The following is a 17,031-nucleotide window of genomic DNA, read 5'->3' as shown; positions in this document are numbered from 1 at the left end:
GAATGGAATGGAATGGAATGGAATGGAATGGAATGGAATGGAATGGAATGGAATGGAATGGAATGGAATGGAGAATGGGGTGGAATGGAATGGAATGGAATGGAATGGAGTGGAGTGGAGTGGAATGGGATGGAATGGAATGGAATGGAATGCAATGGAATGGAATGCAATGGAGTGGAATGGAATGGAATGGAGTGGAGTGGAATGGAATGGAGTGGAGTGGAATGGAATGGAATGGAATGGAATGGAATGGAATGGAATGGAATGGAATGGAATGGAATGGAGAATGGGGTGGAATGGAATGGAATGGAATGGAATGGAATGGAATGGAATGGAATGGAAAGCTGGTGGAAACAGGGTGGTGAGGAGCTCAAAGCATCTCTGAGCCCTGGCAAGGAGAGCAGCAATGTGCAGGAGATGCCCAGGGAGCCCCTGCAGACGTGGGGGGAAGGAGAGCTGTGGCCAGCAGCCAAATCCCAGTGCCAGGCTCATCCTTCCTCAGGGACAGACAGGGAGCCAGCACTGACATCCCCAAATATCACATTTATCCTTCTCCTGAAGTCTGAATTCAGGCTGGTTTGGGTCCATCTGAGTTCTGAAGAAGGGGAATATCCCTGCATGGCTTATCCTGTGCCAGACACAGGGAAATCAACCTGGGTGTCTTGAGCTTTTTACCACAGAAAGAGCTTTTATTTTCCTAAGTCCTGACGTGGAAATTTTCTCCTCAGTTGACATTAGAATTAACTTGTTGACATCATTAGCAGAGCACATAATAGATAGCTGAACTGCTCTGATATTTATCTTTAGGTCAACAGCTCTTGAGAATCCAGAGGGAAATTAGAAAAAAGCACAGACTCTTTATTAGTAGAACTTAATTTAACTGTATTCAAACTTCATTAAGGAGTAAAAAAAAATGACCTTTCCTAATGCACTCTTGCTTTATAAAGTATAGACTAAGAATATTAGATTAGCTTGATCCTGGTTCCTTTTAGGCACCACAGTAGATGAGAATGCACAAATTCCCTCCCTCAGTTAGGACTCTTGGAAGTCAAATCAAAGCCCAGGTGCTCCACAACCCATTTCCTTTCCTCAGTGTTTTATGTTTCCTAGCCCTGTAATTCTCCCCAGGAAACCAGCAGAAATCTTAATTTCTTACCCCCCTCCCTGCCCCCAGTAACAGCTCTGGTGGTTTAAACAACCAAGCACATGTTCTCACACTGTCTGCACCTCCTGCCAGAAATGTGGATGTGGTGGGGAAACCATGGAGGGAAGGAAAGGAAGTGGCATTGACCTTTTCCATCTGATAAATAAGGGCTCCATTCAGCTGCAGTAATCCACATCCTTCCCTGGAGATCCAGTTCATGGAATACCTGAGGGCTCACTTAATTCCAAATTATTTCCACACTGGCCAGCTGATTTCTTGGTGAATTATTCGGTGCCTGTGCACATGGGGAAGGACTGGAGCCCTGCTGTGATCCCAACACCTGAACAAGCTCCCAGAGGTGCCAGAGGGGCTGTGACACCCCCAGGGCTCCTCTGTGCCCCCAAACAGGGACTTCTGTGCTGATTTTCGTGGGACCACCCCTCTGTAAGCACTGAAGGTCCCACGAGCTGCTCTTCTCTGCAGGGAGCTCATCCAACATCCAGCACCTGCAGTTTTTGTGGAATTAAAGAGAGTTTGAGCTTGGAATGGGTGGAAATTTAGAGCAAGAGCCTCAGCCAGGCTGCAGAAAGGGTTCTGCAGGTGTTTGAGGTGGTGGATTGGGATCAGTGGCCACTGCAGGTGGGTAGAGGGATCCCCACTCTCAAAGGATAAAGGCTGGGGACTGAAATGTGGATTTTCCCCTCTCTCCCTTTGCAATACACAGTGTCAGCCCAGCTGGAGCAGCCAAGGAACCTGTGGGACAAGAGATGTCTGCAGCATTGAGGGAGGGGTTTCCAGAGCAGGACAGGAATCAGGGGACAGATCCACTTGGAAATCAGTGGGAAACAGCAGCCTGCTGTGAAAACATGGGATTTATCTTTGTGGCAGGAAAATCAATCCACAAACAGCAGAGGTTTCTGTCTGGAAAGGGGACAGAGGAGTCCTGTGACTTTATTTGAATAAAAGAGAGAGTCCATGGGCACTCCCCAAGGGGTTTCTCAATATTTTTGGAGGATGCAGCCTCCTTTAATCCAAATTTCCCAGCCACATTTCCCTCTCTCTTTCCCCACTGACTGAGATCCTTGAGAGCTACAGTCTTCCCAAAAGCCCCTTCTAATGTACACCCCCCCTGTTTTCCTTTTCCTGGTGTCTCTGCTCTTTTTCTCTAAATCCAGAGATGTAGCACAGTCTTGAGCAACAGTCTGTTGCTGAATTTGTGCAATTCCTATGGAATTTATGGTTCCTCCACTGCTTCTTTCACTTCTCCCTATCTGGCCTTATCTACCATCAGTTTGTAAAAACTCCTCCTTCATTCCTCTCAATCCCTCCTCTTCTTATTTCCTCAATAATTGCCTTAACAAACCTTAGTCATCATTGACTTAACTTTTTGTTCCTGGGTCCTTTTTGGTTTTGCAATTATTGCCAGTGACATCATTTTCTGTCCTTTGTAGCCATTTCTGGGTCTGCAGGCACAGCTCCCACCTGCATCCCTTTGATCACCTGCTGAATGAGTTGTACTAAGCAAGGGGTCATGCATGGGCAAAAGATGAGAGGAAAAAAATAATTCATTTAACCCACAGTCCACCAGGTAACCATGAAAACACATCCCACTCTCATCTTTTCCACATTTGGACTAGTACATGAGCTGACTTTTTAACTCCCTTTGTTATTTATTTCACTTCTTTTCCACTGTCATCTATTTGCAATCAGCAGTTTGAGTCATTTAATTTTCCACACATTAGTATTGATCCACAGCCCACTGAAACCTTGGGAATCCTCTCACTGGCACCAAGGCATTTGGGATTAAGTTCCTGCATTTTGAGACATGTTCCTTCCTCTTTGATTTTTTTTTTTTTTTTTTTTTTTTTGTTCCCTTTAGGGAGTGTAACTAGCAGAACATAACAACCCAAAGTTGGGTGCAATTTTGCAACTTTTCTGATGCTGTAACGAGCTGTGCTCCCAGGGTTCATTATGAGGCTGTCTTGAACTTGCTGGTGAAACAGGAAAAACAAGAAATCCGACCTGACTGCAGTGCTTAATTGAAGTGCATTTATTGACTGCTTTAAGCTCTTACAGCAGCTGTGTTTGCTGAGAGCTGAGGGCTCTTGGCTCTCATTCACCCTTAGCAGACACAGCCTTGACAAAAACCTGTCACCCTCCAGGCTGGACTGGGCTGGGAGCTGCAGCTGGAGATTGGAGATTTCCCTCTCCTTGTGATGCTGCTCAGCTTCTCTCCCTCTCCAGAACTCCCATGTGGGATGAAAATGGCAGAGGTTAAATGAGAGCATCGTGCTGGGCATGTTCTCGGTCATTTCTTGGTGCCAGGGCAAGTAACCTGGACCAACACAGAGAAAAACTCCTTTTGCTAAAGGATCTTAGAGATTGTTCAAGCTGCAAATCTTTTGAAGAGTTTGGATCTCTGATCTCATAATGCTGAGGAGGGAGGACTGAGGAAAATGTAACTCAGAGCCAGAGGGAGCTGCAGTGGGATCTGTGCTGGGAAATCTGCTGACCCTGGTGTGTGCTGGATGCTGCTGGATTCCTCTCCCATCCCTCTGCTCTGGGAATCCAGGCAGAGCTGAGGGCTGTGACCCTGCTGGAACCTGAAGAGCAGCTCCTCACCTCCCTCAGCACCCTCCAGCAGCTCGGAACTTTGCCCAGCTTTGTCTGGGTTCAGGGAACTTGTTCCCCTGGCAGGAAGGAGCTCTGGGTTTGTTGTGTTATCTCTGATCTGAAGGGGGGAGCTGAGCACAGCTGAGAGCAGCTGCCTGAGGCTGGGGCAGGGAATGTGTTCTGCAGGAGGCAGGAGGGGTGAAACCAGTCCTGGAATTGATGGAATTGATGGAATTGATGGAATAGATGGATGTGGCCCTCCCCTGGTGCAGGAGATAAAGCTGAGCTTGCAAGAAGTGCAAAGGGACATTTTTGGGTAACTCATTTTTGGGTATCTCATTTTTTACATATTTCATTTTTGGGGATCTCATTTTTGGGTATCTCATTTTTTACATATTTCATTTTTGGGGATCTCATTTTTGGGTATCTCATTTTTAGGTATTTCATTTTTGGGTATCTAATTTTTGGATATCTATCTCATTTTTGGGGATCTCATTTTTTAGGTATTTCATTTTTGGGTATTTCATTTTTGGGTATTTCATTTTTGGGAATCTCACTTTTGGGGATCTCATTTTTTAGGTACTTCATTTTTGGGAATCTCACTTTTGGGAATCTCAATCTATTTTTTGGTATCTCATTTTTGGGAATCTCATTTTTAGGTATTTCATTTTTGGGAATCTCATTTTTAGGTATCTCATTTTTGGGGATCTCATTTTTTAGGTATTTCATTTTTGGGTATTTCATTTTTGGGAATCTCACTTTTGGGGATCTAATTTTTGGGGATCTCATTTTTGGGAATCTCATTTTTTAGGTACTTCATTTTTGGGAATCTCACTTTTGGGAATCTCATTTTTTGGGTATCTCATTTTTTGGTATCTCATTTTTGGGAATCTCATTTTTGGGAATCTCATTTTTTAGGTACTTCATTTTTGGGAATCTCATTTTTAGGTATCTCATTTTTGGGGATCTCATTTTTTAGGTATTTCATTTTTGGGTATCTAATTTCTGGGGATCTCATTTTTGGGGATGATGTCACACTGGCTCTGTGTGAAACCTCTGTAATGTTAATTAAATTAAACTGAATGAGTTTGGGGTTTTGTGGTTTTTTCCCCAGAGTTTTGGAACCCTCTTGGCTCTGCAGAGCTGCAGGTGCTCAGCACAGTGAGGCAGGTAAAGGAAATCTCTGAATCCTCCAGGAGCAAATCTGACCCAGAGGAGATGGGGTCTGTGAGTCTGTGATGGAAATTTGTGCAGATGAAATCATTCATCTGTGTGTGCTTTTTCTGCTTGCTGGGTAAGGAAGAGGCAGAGATTCTGCAGAGAACAGGCCTGGAAAAGGCAGATTTGTGCCCAAAGTGCCAAGTTAGAAAATCTTTAGAGACTGAGAGTCAGTTCTTTTGGAGATTGGCTGGAAGTTGTTTCATCAGCAGCCACCAAGCTCTTGGCTGCTCTTTCCTGGCATTTTTTAGCAGGTGCTCGTGCCATGGGCTGCCAGGAGCAAAACTCCATGGCCAGGAGGACACAGGCAGCACTGGATTAATTTGACACCACCCTAATTAAGAATTTATTGATAAAATCAGGATAAAATCAGTTATTGGTTCTTCTAAACCAAGAGCATTCCCAGGGATGAGTTTTATCCCTGGAAAGGCCTGTGGAAGTGGAAGATTTTTACACAGATATTGTTTTTGTGATCATTTTTGTGACCTGTTCTCTGGGATCCTCTCAGGTGAAAGGGACAGGAGCTGAGCTGGTCTCTGTGTGACCAATTCAGAGCAAGAATTTAAAATAACCTGCTGTGAGCAGCAGCACAATGTTCTGAGAGGGAAAAAAAAAAAAAAAAGTTTTCAGACATCTCTTGGTGACTTTTATTACCCAGGCAGGTGCTGGGGTGCAAGGATAAAATCCAAGATATCTGTGCTGCCTGCAAAAAGCCCTTTGCCCCTTTCCAGCAGCCCTCAGAAGGGGCTGTAATTACTCTGGATCACTTATCAGGGAAATGGGGGAGGTTTGGGGTCAGGCCGGTTCCTGGTGAAAATCCTTTGGTTGCTTCACACTTCTTGCAAAGCAGACCTTGAGCCTTTTTGAGAAAAACAATTGGAAAAGTGCTGGGCTCCCCAGAGCAGCGTTTTTCTCACCAGTCTGAATGTGCTGAAAGGACAGGATTTTCTGTGAACTTTTCCCAAACAGTCTTGCTTTTTTTTTTTTTCTTTTTTTTTTTTTTTCTCCTTCTCTTTGAGAGGGGGAGGAGTTGTGTCTAAAAAAACAAACCCAACCTGTCGTTCTCAGCTCTGCCAACCTGTCAGTCCAGCCATGCAAGAAGAGAGGGAGAGAGACAGAGCAAAAGAAATGAGGGAGTGAAGCAGAGATTCTTTCAGAGCTCAGCAGGACATTAAGGTAAAGCCATTTCTCCCTTCCTTAATCACCCTTTTCCTTGTGTTTGTACACGAAAACAGAAATTCTGCTGCCTTAGAGAGCTGCAAACTAACCAAACACCCCGTGTGGAATAAAGTGCTTATGGTTCATCTGCAGGGGTGTTTGGAGTGGGAGCTGGCAGCTCCTCAGCTGCTGTTTGGAAACACGGTTTGTGTGCCTGGAATTGCTGCTCATTTGAGTGCTGGAGAGAGGCAGAGCTTGCTGGAGCCCATGTTTAGGGAGGGTGCTAAGCTGTGTGATCGCAGGGCTGAGCCAGGCTCTAATTAGCGCAGATCAGGGTGAGAACTTGTCAGGGAGGAGGGAAATGCAGGGCTGGCAGCTCCAGCGCTCTGCCACCTTCTCCTGGAGCACCTGGTGGGCTGCGGGAGCGCCCGGACCTGGGGCTGAGCCCCTCTGGCATCTCTCTGTGCCCTCTGCAGGGCTCAGCCCGGCTCTAATTAGCGCAGATCAGGGTGAGAACTTGTCAGGGAGGAGGGAAAGGCAGAGCTGGCAGCTCCAGGGCTCTGCCACCTTCTCCTGGAGCACCTGGTGGGCTGCGGGAGCGCCCGGACCTGGGCTGAGCCCCTCTGGCATCTCTCTGTGCCCTCTGCAGGGCTCAGCCCCTGTTTGCTGCGGGTTCCCGGGCAGCACAGGCACTCCCAGCTCTCCCCGAGGAAAATGAGGCTTGCAGGGTGTGAGAAAAGCTGCCTGGAACGAGCCAGAGGCATCGCTGTGCCTCGGGAGCCTGCTCAGGGTGTGCCGGGACCTCTGGGCACAGTTAACTGGATCTGAGTGTCCGGGCATGAGCACCTGTGTGACCCCGTACCTGTGCCCAAATCTGTCTGTGCAAGGAGAGATCTCCCCCCTCCTATGCCGTGAAAACTCACAAATAAGAAAGGTGAGAAAGCAACAATCTTCCTCACCCCCCTAGGAAACCCCCCAGTTTCCATATTCCACATTTCTAAACCCTGAGCAAACATTTTAAACTCTCGTTTGCAAACTCTGTGGCACCTGTGTGAGCAGGCTGAGGCTCTGGGAAGGTGGCACAAGGGTGGGGGCAGGATTTCCTCTCCTGGCTGACCCTTTGGGGTTTTCACTCCTGCAGCAAGCTGCAGCTCACCTGGCACTCGGAGCAGGCTGGAAGGTGGCAGGGAAAGGCAAAGAGATGTCACTGAGGCCTGGAGTGCTCTGCCAGGGCTCTGGTTACTCCATCCCAGCTCCTGCCCCTTCCCTGCTGTCCAGCTGCCTCAAATCCCTGTGCCTGTGCTGGGTATAAATCTCTTCTCCAGGCTGTGAGGACCTGGATAAAAAACCTTTGCAAAGTCCTGGTGTTCCATCATTTCCCTTTCTTCTGGGATCGTGTTCTCCTGGGAGCCCTGACTCATTCCCGGTGGAGATGGTGATATAGAGAGTGATTAGGAGCATTTAATAAACAGAAAAACCTTTTAGGTGTTTTCTGTAGTGTTGTTGTGAGCTTTCTCGCCAGGGCTGGGATGGAGAGGGAAGTGCTTTGTCAAGTGAATGCAGTGGGTGGAGAAGAGGAAGTGAATATTTAAGTTTTGGTGGAGATAAACTTTTTTTACTCCTTGTTACAGTAACAGAAATTAGTCACTGAAAGAAGGAAAGGAGGAAAATTAACAATCCTAATCGGCAAGGACTTCACTAACGAACCTCACAGCACTTCTGCATTCTCTTCTCTTCTCTTCTCTTCTCTTCTCTTCTCTTCTCTTCTCTTCTCTTCTCTTCTCTTCTCTTCTCTTCTCTTCTCTTCTCTTCTCTTCTCTTCTCTTCTCTTCTCTTCTCTTCTCTTCTCTTCTCTTCTCTTCTCTTCTCTCTCCACGATGTTTCCGGGCTTTCCTGAGTCATTCTGGTGCACTCTCCCAGTCCCAGCTCTGGAAAAGGTGTGAACGCAGTGAGATAACGAGCTCGGTGCTGCTGAACCAGCCGAGCCCCCACAGCTGATCTATTACTGACAAACCCAGAACCAGCACAGCCCCTCTTGATGGATGGTTCAGCAGCACTCAGCAAACAGCGGATCAATCAGGGTTAACCAGCTGCAAACTCGCTAAATTCAGGCAATCCACATTTTAAATGGGCTTCAATTCCCAGCCAAGCCCTGCCCAGGATTTCTGTACCTGAGGAGGGACTGATGGATGGGTCATTTGTTGGGGGAGCTTCTCCTAAAGAAATAAACTTTAGCAAAAAAAGCCAGCAGAGGTTGTGAGCAGCTCCTGGAAGGGTCAGGTGAGAAACTTTCACACTGAGAAAGTTTCTGCCTTTCAGCAGGATGCTGCTCCCTCCCCTCCCTTTTAAAATCAAGGGATAAAGAGGTAAGGGTTAAGGGGTAAAGGACTTTTATTTTCGTATTTGATAAGGATTTTTATGGTGCAGCAGTTTGCTAAGGTGGAATATGCTGAAATGCACATTTATTGTAGATTGCATATATAGTTATATAGACCTTGTAAATTAGCATGTTTAACAAAGATGCTCTAATGAGGGGCTTGAATGAATAGCGTGACATCTTTTTATCCTGAATTATTTTCTCTTAGCTGGGTTTAATTTGAGTTTATAGGATGTGTTTTAGGGGGGGTTTTGTGCCAACCTTTCACCAGGTTCTGCTCCCTCACCTCAGTTTTCCCTGGCATGGCTGAAATTCTGGAGACTGGCTGATGCTCTGCCCTTTTTCTGTTATTAGTCACCTTTCTTGCCCAATATTCTCACCCTGTGCCTTTGGTGAGAGGGTTTGGTAAGAGAACACCCTTTTCCAGTAATTAATTGTGCAATTAAACCATTACATGATAAATACAAACGAGCACAACAAGCAAACACCACCTCCCGTTTCTGCCTGCTTTTAACCCGGGGTGAGGCTTGGTTTGATTCCTCATCTCTTCATCTCCAGTTTAAAGGAGGATTTTTCTGTCCTGGCTGGCAGGAGGCAAAGCTGGAGCTCAGCAAGTGGCCGTGCTGCATTTCACAAGGTTCATTTCTTGTGTTTCCCAGTCATGAGTCCATCCCTGGTTCCTCTTTTCAAAGATAAATTCATGTTTGAGGGGAGGAGAATCTTCAGCTCCTCAGCTGCTCTTTGTGGTGACATGGTGGGGTGGAGAATTGGGACAGTGGAGAGGGTTTCAGCCTTTAATTTCCTGTGGAGAGGTTCAGCAGGGGACCCGTGGAATTTTGGGGCAAAGGAGAGTAGCTCAACACTTCCCAAAGAAGATCTAGGGACTGACATTTGATAAAAATCAGCACTCTGGCAAACAAACTGAAAAAAAAAAAGTAATTTTGGTAGACAAACATTTTTTCTGGCTAATTTTCTTCAAGGGAAAACCAAGATGGGCTCACAGAGCTGTGTGAAGGGATTCACCTGGATAAAATAATTTTGTAACTGGAAAACAGCTGGAAAATTTCCATGTTTAATAAAAGCATCACCATTCTTGAAACAACTTCACAAAACATCTCCAGTTCCTTGTAGAATATTCTCTCCCAAACTGGTTTCAAGTGCAAATCCAAATGTGCAGATCAGCATCAGGGCACTGTTTGGGAGTGGCAGCAGCTGCATCTGCTCACTCCTGACTTTACAGACCCAGTTCTGCATGGCCAAGTGGCCCCTTGTGCTCCCCAGGAAATGCAATCCTGGGAGAAAGAGCAATTTCCTACCTGGCTCTGTCCCACTCAGAGACAGATTAGGACAAATCTGAGCCACGGAGATGATATTCACTTAATAAAAGTAGAGGCCATAAAACACAGGCCACTTTCCACCAGAAATCTCAACGGGGAAATTCAAATATTTCTATTTCCACTCACAAACCTTCACCAGCTGTTTGACTAGTCATGAAAATCCTTTCAGTTTTCCACAACTGAGTGAGGATGCTTTCCAGGAGCGGCCTGTGGTGAGATTTCCAGTGCACTCCTGCTCTGGGTAGACTTAGAATATTAATCTTTTCATGGTATTTTGTCACCACAAGCCATTATTCCACGAAGAAATGAGGCAATTGGTGCCTCATGCAAAAAAAAACCAAGTAACCCTCCAACAGCTCCTGTGAGTCTCTGTTATTCAGGCCTCAGAAAGGTTTAATTTGGATTTTTTCAGTGGGAATAAGTAATTAGTGCTTTGCTTTATCTCCAGCCTGTTCAAGTGGGGCTGAGTGACTGGTGAGGCAGTTTTGGATGGAGGTGCAGTTGCCCTGGCAACAATCGGGAGTGAAATCAGAACCTTCTGAGCAGCCAGTGGAATGTGGTTCCACTTGGATGGCAATGGGTCAGAGCGCTTTAACGGGAGGATGGAATCCAGCACAATGGGATTTATTGCGGCTGTGACATCACATCCACACCATTCCTGCGAATCCTTCAGCTTGTGACAGAGCTCGGTGGGAAAACTGGGGGGAATGCCGTGAATCGTTTTGTTTTCCAAACCCTCCAGAGCCTGTCCCAGGGGGTTGGCAGGGATGTCTTGTGAGTGAGTGAAATCCAAGCCCTGTGAGAGGCTGTGCTGGACACCAGCAATGGTTCTGACAACCAAAATCTCCTTTCTGCAGCGTGCTGGCCCAAATCTGCTGGAGAACTTCCCCACTCGCTGGGGTTTTTATCACCAGAACAATTCCCAGTCATTTCCAGGCTGGTAATTCAGCCTCTTAAACCTGATTGCTTTCGCTGACAGACAAGACCTTGCAGGAACAATTCCTAGAGCAACGCTGGAAGAAAAGGTTCCCTGTTCAGTGGGGAGGGGAAATATTTCATCCCTCCTGCCTCCTGGACATTCTTCCAACTCCTGCAATAAGGATTCTTTTATTCTGGAGGATCCCAGAGTTCTGTCTGAAGGGATCCAATGCCCAGCAGCAGGAGAATGTGCTGCCTGCAGCTTTAAGGAAATGCAGGTTAGGGTGCCAAAATCTGTCCCTCTACCCTCAACCATGAGCACAGAAAGGTTGGGATCCTTGGGATGTCCCTACAGACCTCTGTCACACATAGAAATCCAGAGCCACCTGTTTTACTGGCACCAGCAGTGGCCCTTAGCACTCATTTCATCTGCTGGCCCTTGAATCTTTTACCAGTTTTCCTTTTGAATCAATGGAGGTGATTCCCATTCATTTTTTGATATGAAAAGCAGATTTTTTTTTTTTCTCAGTCACACAGGCTGGTACCCTGCACATCCTTTCATTGTTGATAAGAGGCTTTTACAACAACAAAGCCCCAATAATTCCTCTCCTTGGATTTAGTCCTGGAGAACAATTGAGCCAGACAATGACACAACCTGTTTCTTGTCTTCCTCGGTGGGAAATGGGCTCAGCCAAGGGTGTGGAAGTGAGTGACCTCAAAGCTGGGTTTTACACAGCAGAACAAAGAGATCTCCGAGCCTGATTGGAAAAACACCCCGAGATCGATGGCATAAGGTCATAAATGTCATAATTACCATAATTATCACCACACGTCACGGCCCTGGGTGACTGCAGGGCTTTGGCAGCAGCAGGACATCCCTGCATCCCTGGGCTGGGGGCTCTGATCCATCAGATTTTATATTTTTCATATATTCATAACCCTGCAGTTCTTCAGTGAATAACTCCAAACTCCTCACCAGTGTGAGCTGCTGCTCTCCCAGTTTGGGCAGACACAACAATTCCTCTCTGGGCTGGGAATCAAGGACACCTCACTGCCTCAGGGATGGAAACAAAAGTGGTTGGGGGAGCAAATTTGGGGTAAATGACTTCATTACCTGAAGCTGTAATTGGGAGATTGACCCCCAATATGCAAATGGACCAAACTTATAAAAGTGTGAGAACCCATTGTCCATTTTGGGTGTATCCCATCCCAAAATGTACCTGAAGGCCCTTCAGTAAATAGATCTGCTTTTTATTCCCTTAAATCTTTCTGGCCCCTGTTTTTAGTAGCCCCAAAAGGCACCAGCTCATCCTCAGGGGTGTTTCTGGCCATGATTGCTCTCAGATAATTTTCCCTTTGTTCCAGCACTCCTGGCATTGTTCCAGCACCTCTGAGGTCACTTTTTCTTTCTCCTTAATCCAAATTTTCTTTCCCTCCCTTGATCAGCCTTGCAGTTGATCCCAAATTAAGACATTCCAGTGATGTTTATTTATTAATTCATTTATTTTATTTTTTTTTTCTTTTCCCATGGGAAACACCACATTGTGTTCCTCAAAGACTTCACTTCCCAAAGTTCCTCTCATCCCAGGTGATGCAGTTTAGCACCATAGGGAATGTTCCAGAAAATGGGCTGAGCTGCCTGAGCTCATGATTTGGGCTGGACAGGCCTTGGGAGAGATTTGGGGTTTCATTAATCACCTTTGGCTTTGTGTGAATTTGGAAGGACTCTGGCTCTGAGCAGGAGCAAGTGATGCTGTAATTCCATTTTATTCAGTGAAAACAGGAGTAAAAACGACCCAGGAAAAATACAGGATACAAAACAGGATAAATCTCCCACTGAGGCTGTGTACATCACTCCTGAATTTAATTTAATTCTGATGGCTGATCATTTATCCAACTCCCAGCTAGTCTGAATCAGGGGACAGTGGCAGTAAATTTCAAACCAGAGGGTGAAATTCTCTTTATCCATGCTCTTGTCTCTGGTGACAGCACCACTGTAAAGGTAATGTGGAATAAATGAGAGAGACATTTATTTCACAAACCCACAGCACCTGTGAGGCCAAACAGAAAAGTTGTCTCTCAAAACAATCTTTGGGAATTGCTCTGGCAATAAAATCAACCCTACTGCAGTTTAGATATCAGGTTTTTTTGTGTGAGGAGTGTTGACATTTGCAATGTAGCAGGTTTTTATTTGATGTGTTTTTGTTAACACGGGCTCTGATAAGATCTGCTCGCTCCTTCACACTGTTTGCCTGGAGAATAAAACAGGAAAAGCACGGCTGGCTGAGCAGCTCGTGGCAAACAGCTCAGAGTGGCTCAATTCCCATCAAGGAGCTCCTTCACCCAGCAGAGCTGGGGGAAACCTCCCACACAAAGAGAAACCACAGAATTCCAGCCCTGGAGGGGCACAAATCTGTGCAAGCCACAGGGAGGCAAAAATCCCGTTTAAAACAATCCCTACATTAAATATTTTATTAAAGGCAGGTTCTAGGTATAAACATTTCCTACATCTACAGGCCTGAATAAGTGGCCCAGGAATATTGGAATATCCCTGGATAAGGGACATGAATGTTGAATATCCCCCAGTAAGGGACACAGGAATATGGAATATCCCCAAATAAGGGACACAGGAATATGGAATATTCCTGGATAGGAGGAACAAGAATGTTGGAATATCCCTGGTTAAGTGGCACAGGAATATTGAATATCCCTGGAGAAGGGGCACAGGAATATTGGAATATCAAGGGGCACAGGAATATGGAATATCCCCCAATAAGGGACACAGGAATATGGAATATCCATGGATAAAGGCCACAGCAATATGGAATATCCCAGATAAGGGACACAGGAATATTTGAATATGCCTGAATAAGGTGCACAGGAATGTTGAATATCCCTGCATAAGGAGCATAGGAATATTGGAAAATTCCCCAATAAGGGGCACAGGAATGTTGAATACCCCTGAATAAGGAGCACAGGAAATATGGAATATCCCTGAATAAGGGACACAGGAATATTGGAATATCAAGGGATACAGGAATATTTTAATATCCCCCAATAAGGGACAGAGGAATATTGGAATATCCCCCAATAAGAGGCACAGGAATATGGAATATCCCCCAATAAGGGGCACAGAAATATTTGAATATCCCCCAATAAGGAGCACAGGAATATTTGAATATCCCCCAATAAGGGGCACAGGAATATGGAATATCCCCCAATAAGGGGCACAGGAATGGTGAATACCCCTGGATAAAGGGCACAGGAATATGGAATATCCCTGGATAAGGGGCACAGGAATGGTGAATACCCCTGGAGAAGCTGCACAGCAGAGGCTCAGGCTGTGCTGGCCCCGTGGCCTTTCCTGGCTCAGCAAACAGGAAGGTGAGGAGCTCCTGCCTGCTCAGGAAGCAGAGCTGCTCTGGGTGACGTTAGGGAAGCTGTCCTGAGCTGGAAGAACCCTTCTGGAATATCAGCCCCCAGATCCCAGATTATTAATAACCTGTGGTGTTTTGGGAAGGGACAGAACAGCAAATAACGGAGCTGAGGGTGTTGGCTCCTTAAATGAGTGCTCAGCACTCTCTGATCTCGTTCTGTCATTGTTCCTGACCTGCCACTCACCTACTGCTGATTGCATTAATTCATTAATTACATCATGGCTATTCAGGGCTGCAACAAACTGTTCTCCTGTTCCTGGCCAGCAAAGGCCAGGGGGGGAAAAGTTCCTCGAGGAATTTCGCTGGGGCTCTGAAGGCTGAGGGAAATCCAGGGTGTGCAGTGTGGGGTGGAATCTGCAGAAGGATGCCAGGGGAGGAGGAAATGCTAATTAGTGCTGGCACTGCTTTTGATTGCCTCACAGCTAATTTGCACTAAATGCTGCTGAATTAAGGAATAGCTTGGTTACTGATTTCCAAAGGGAGAAGCCTGGGTAGAAAATTCATTTTTTTAGCTGTTCCATCTCTGCCTGGTTTGGAAGTGTCCCAGGCCAGGTTGGAGCATCCTGGTCCAGTGGGAGGTGTCCCTGCCCATGGCAGGGGGCTGGAAGAAGATGATCTTCAAGGTCCTTTCCAACCCAAACCATTCCATGATTTTCAGCTCTAGGATGTGTCCCAGCTGTGGCAGCTTTAAGAACTGGAACTGCAGGGGCTGGAGTAGAAATGGAGACTCTTGAGCATCAAAATGTGAATGGGAAGAGAAGCAGGACAGGGAATTTCCAGGCAGGGATGACAGTGGTCCTGGGGGGATCCAGCTGCCCCATTCCAGCTGGGATACACAGCAGGACCAGTTCTGGTTGCTCTGTTTCCCTGCTGGGCCATCCCAGTTCAGTCCCAGTTCAGGTTCATCTGTACTGGGGATCTCAGCCAGGACCCCAAGAGGGGAGGCTGAGCTGGGACTGCTGTGCCCAGTCCCTGCTGTGCCCAGTCCCAGCTGTGCCCAGTCCCCTCTGTGCCCAGTCCCTGCTCTGCCCAGTCCCTGCTCTGCCCAGTCCCCTCTGTGCCCAGTCCCCTCTGTGCCCAGTCCCTGCTGTGCCCAGTCCCAGCTGTGCCCAGTCCCTGCTCTGCCCAGTCCCTGCTGTGCCCAGTCCCCTCTGTGCCCAGTCCCTGCTCTGCCCAGTCCCTGCTCTGCCCAGTCCCAGCTGTGCCCAGTCCCCTCTGTGCCCAGTCCCAGCTCTGCCCAGTCCCTGCTGTGCCCAGTCCCTGCTCTGCCCAGTCCCCTCTGTGCCCAGTCCCCTCTGTGCCCAGTCCCAGCTGTGCCCAGTCCCAGCTGTGCCCAGTCCCTGCTCTGCCCAGTCCCTGCTGTGCCCAGTCCCTGCTCTGCCCAGTCCCTGCTCTGCCCAGTCCCCTCTGTGCCCAGTCCCAGCTGTGCCCAGTCCCTGTTGTGCCCAGTCCCTGCTCTGCCCAGTCCCTGTTGTGCCCAGTCCCAGCTGTGCCCAGTCCCCTCTGTGCCCAGTCCCTGCTGTGCCCAGTCCCTGTTGTGCCCAGTCCCCTCTGTGCCCAGTCCCTGCTGTGCCCAGTCCCAGCTGTGCCCAGTCCCTGCTGTGCCCAGTCCCTGCTGTGCCCAGTCCCAGCTGTGCCCAGTCCCTGCTGTGCCCAGTCCCCTCTGTGCCCAGTCCCTGCTGTGCCCAGTCCCTGCTGTGCCCAGTCCCCTCTGTGCCCAGTCCCCTCTGTGCCCAGTCCCTGCTGTGGCCAATCCCTGCTCTGCCCAGTCCCTGCTCTGCCCAGTCCCTGCTCTGCCCAGTCCCCTCTGTGCCCAGTCCCAGCTCTGCCCAGTCCCTGCTCTGCCCAGTCCCAGCTGTGCCCAGTCCCTGCTCTGCCCAGTCCCCTCTGTGCCCAGTCCCAGCTGTGCCCAGTTCCTGTTGTGCCCAGTCCCCTCTGTGCCCAGTCCCAGCTCTGCCCAGTCCCTGCTCTGCCCAGTCCCAGCTGTGCAGGAGTTGATGGTTAAGAGGAGGAAGAGACTCCCCAGAGGGAACAGTTTAACTTTCCCCCCTGCCAAAGTGTCTGGGACAAAGAATGGCAGCGAGGCCCCAGATCCAGAGCTCCCAGTTGCCAGCACTTTCCATTTCTCCTGGTATTTCAGTGTTTCCACTGCTGGCTCCTGGCTGCAGCCATGCAGTGCATACAGTGCAAATAAATTAAAATAGACATTCACAGCTTTCCATGGATTTTGGGAATTGCTCTGGGTGGGAAGCTGGGAGCTGCTTCCCTTTGAACCTGTCCTGTGGCTCCAGAATGGGCAACCAGCCTTCACCAAGCAGCAGCTTCCAGTCTGTCTTCTCCCACTTTAAGGGGCCAAACTTCTTCATTTTTTTTAATGTTTTTATTGGTTTTATTGTGAGCAGATCTGGTTTCACTTAGATGAATTAAATGTCAATATATGTGTTGCTGTGAGTTGTTCCACGGCACCATTGCGTGACTCAAAAATCTCTGCAGACTCTGCTGCTCTTTGGTGTCTCTGTCTGGTCTTTAAAATGCTCAATAAACACTTTGATATTGATATTTTGGGCCTCTGTCTGTATGGAGACATTGAGTAAGGAGTTGAAGAAATAAGTGATTTTTTGTTCTGGGTTTGGTGTATTAGAATCAGAATGGTTTGGGTTGGAAAGGACATTAAAGATCTTCCACTGTTTTCTTTTATTTCTTCTTTTATTTCTTTTATTTCATTTATTTCCTTTATTTTTTATAATTATAGATAATATATAAATATTATATATATGAACATTATCTATTATCTATAATCTATTATCTATTATCTATCTTATATCTTAT

The 17,031-nt window shown here is 47.3% G+C and overlaps 1 protein-coding gene across 16 annotated transcripts in view; it reads left to right on the top strand.

Annotated features, from left to right (window-relative positions):
- KCNJ16 (potassium inwardly rectifying channel subfamily J member 16) overlaps window positions 1-17,031 on the top strand; it is a 35,534-nt gene that overhangs the window by 8,885 nt on the left and 9,618 nt on the right. For 9 of the 16 annotated variants that reach the window (XM_056505924.1, XM_056505927.1, XM_056505926.1 and 6 more), the window contains exon 2: window positions 6,044-6,151. The exons of 6 other annotated variants lie outside the window; for them this stretch is intronic. The gene's annotated coding sequence lies outside the window, so the exon portion shown is untranslated. Of the gene's footprint in view, window positions 1-4,843; window positions 4,928-6,043; window positions 6,152-17,031 lie in introns of those variants that run through there. One more of the 16 variants, XM_056505931.1, reaches the window with a different exon arrangement.

This window comes from Oenanthe melanoleuca, chromosome 18, assembly GCF_029582105.1.
Source record: "Oenanthe melanoleuca isolate GR-GAL-2019-014 chromosome 18, OMel1.0, whole genome shotgun sequence".
Taxonomy (NCBI): Eukaryota; Metazoa; Chordata; class Aves; order Passeriformes; family Muscicapidae; genus Oenanthe; species Oenanthe melanoleuca.
The sequence above is the reverse complement of the archived record's forward strand: the minus strand, read 5'-3'. Positions and strand labels throughout refer to the sequence as shown.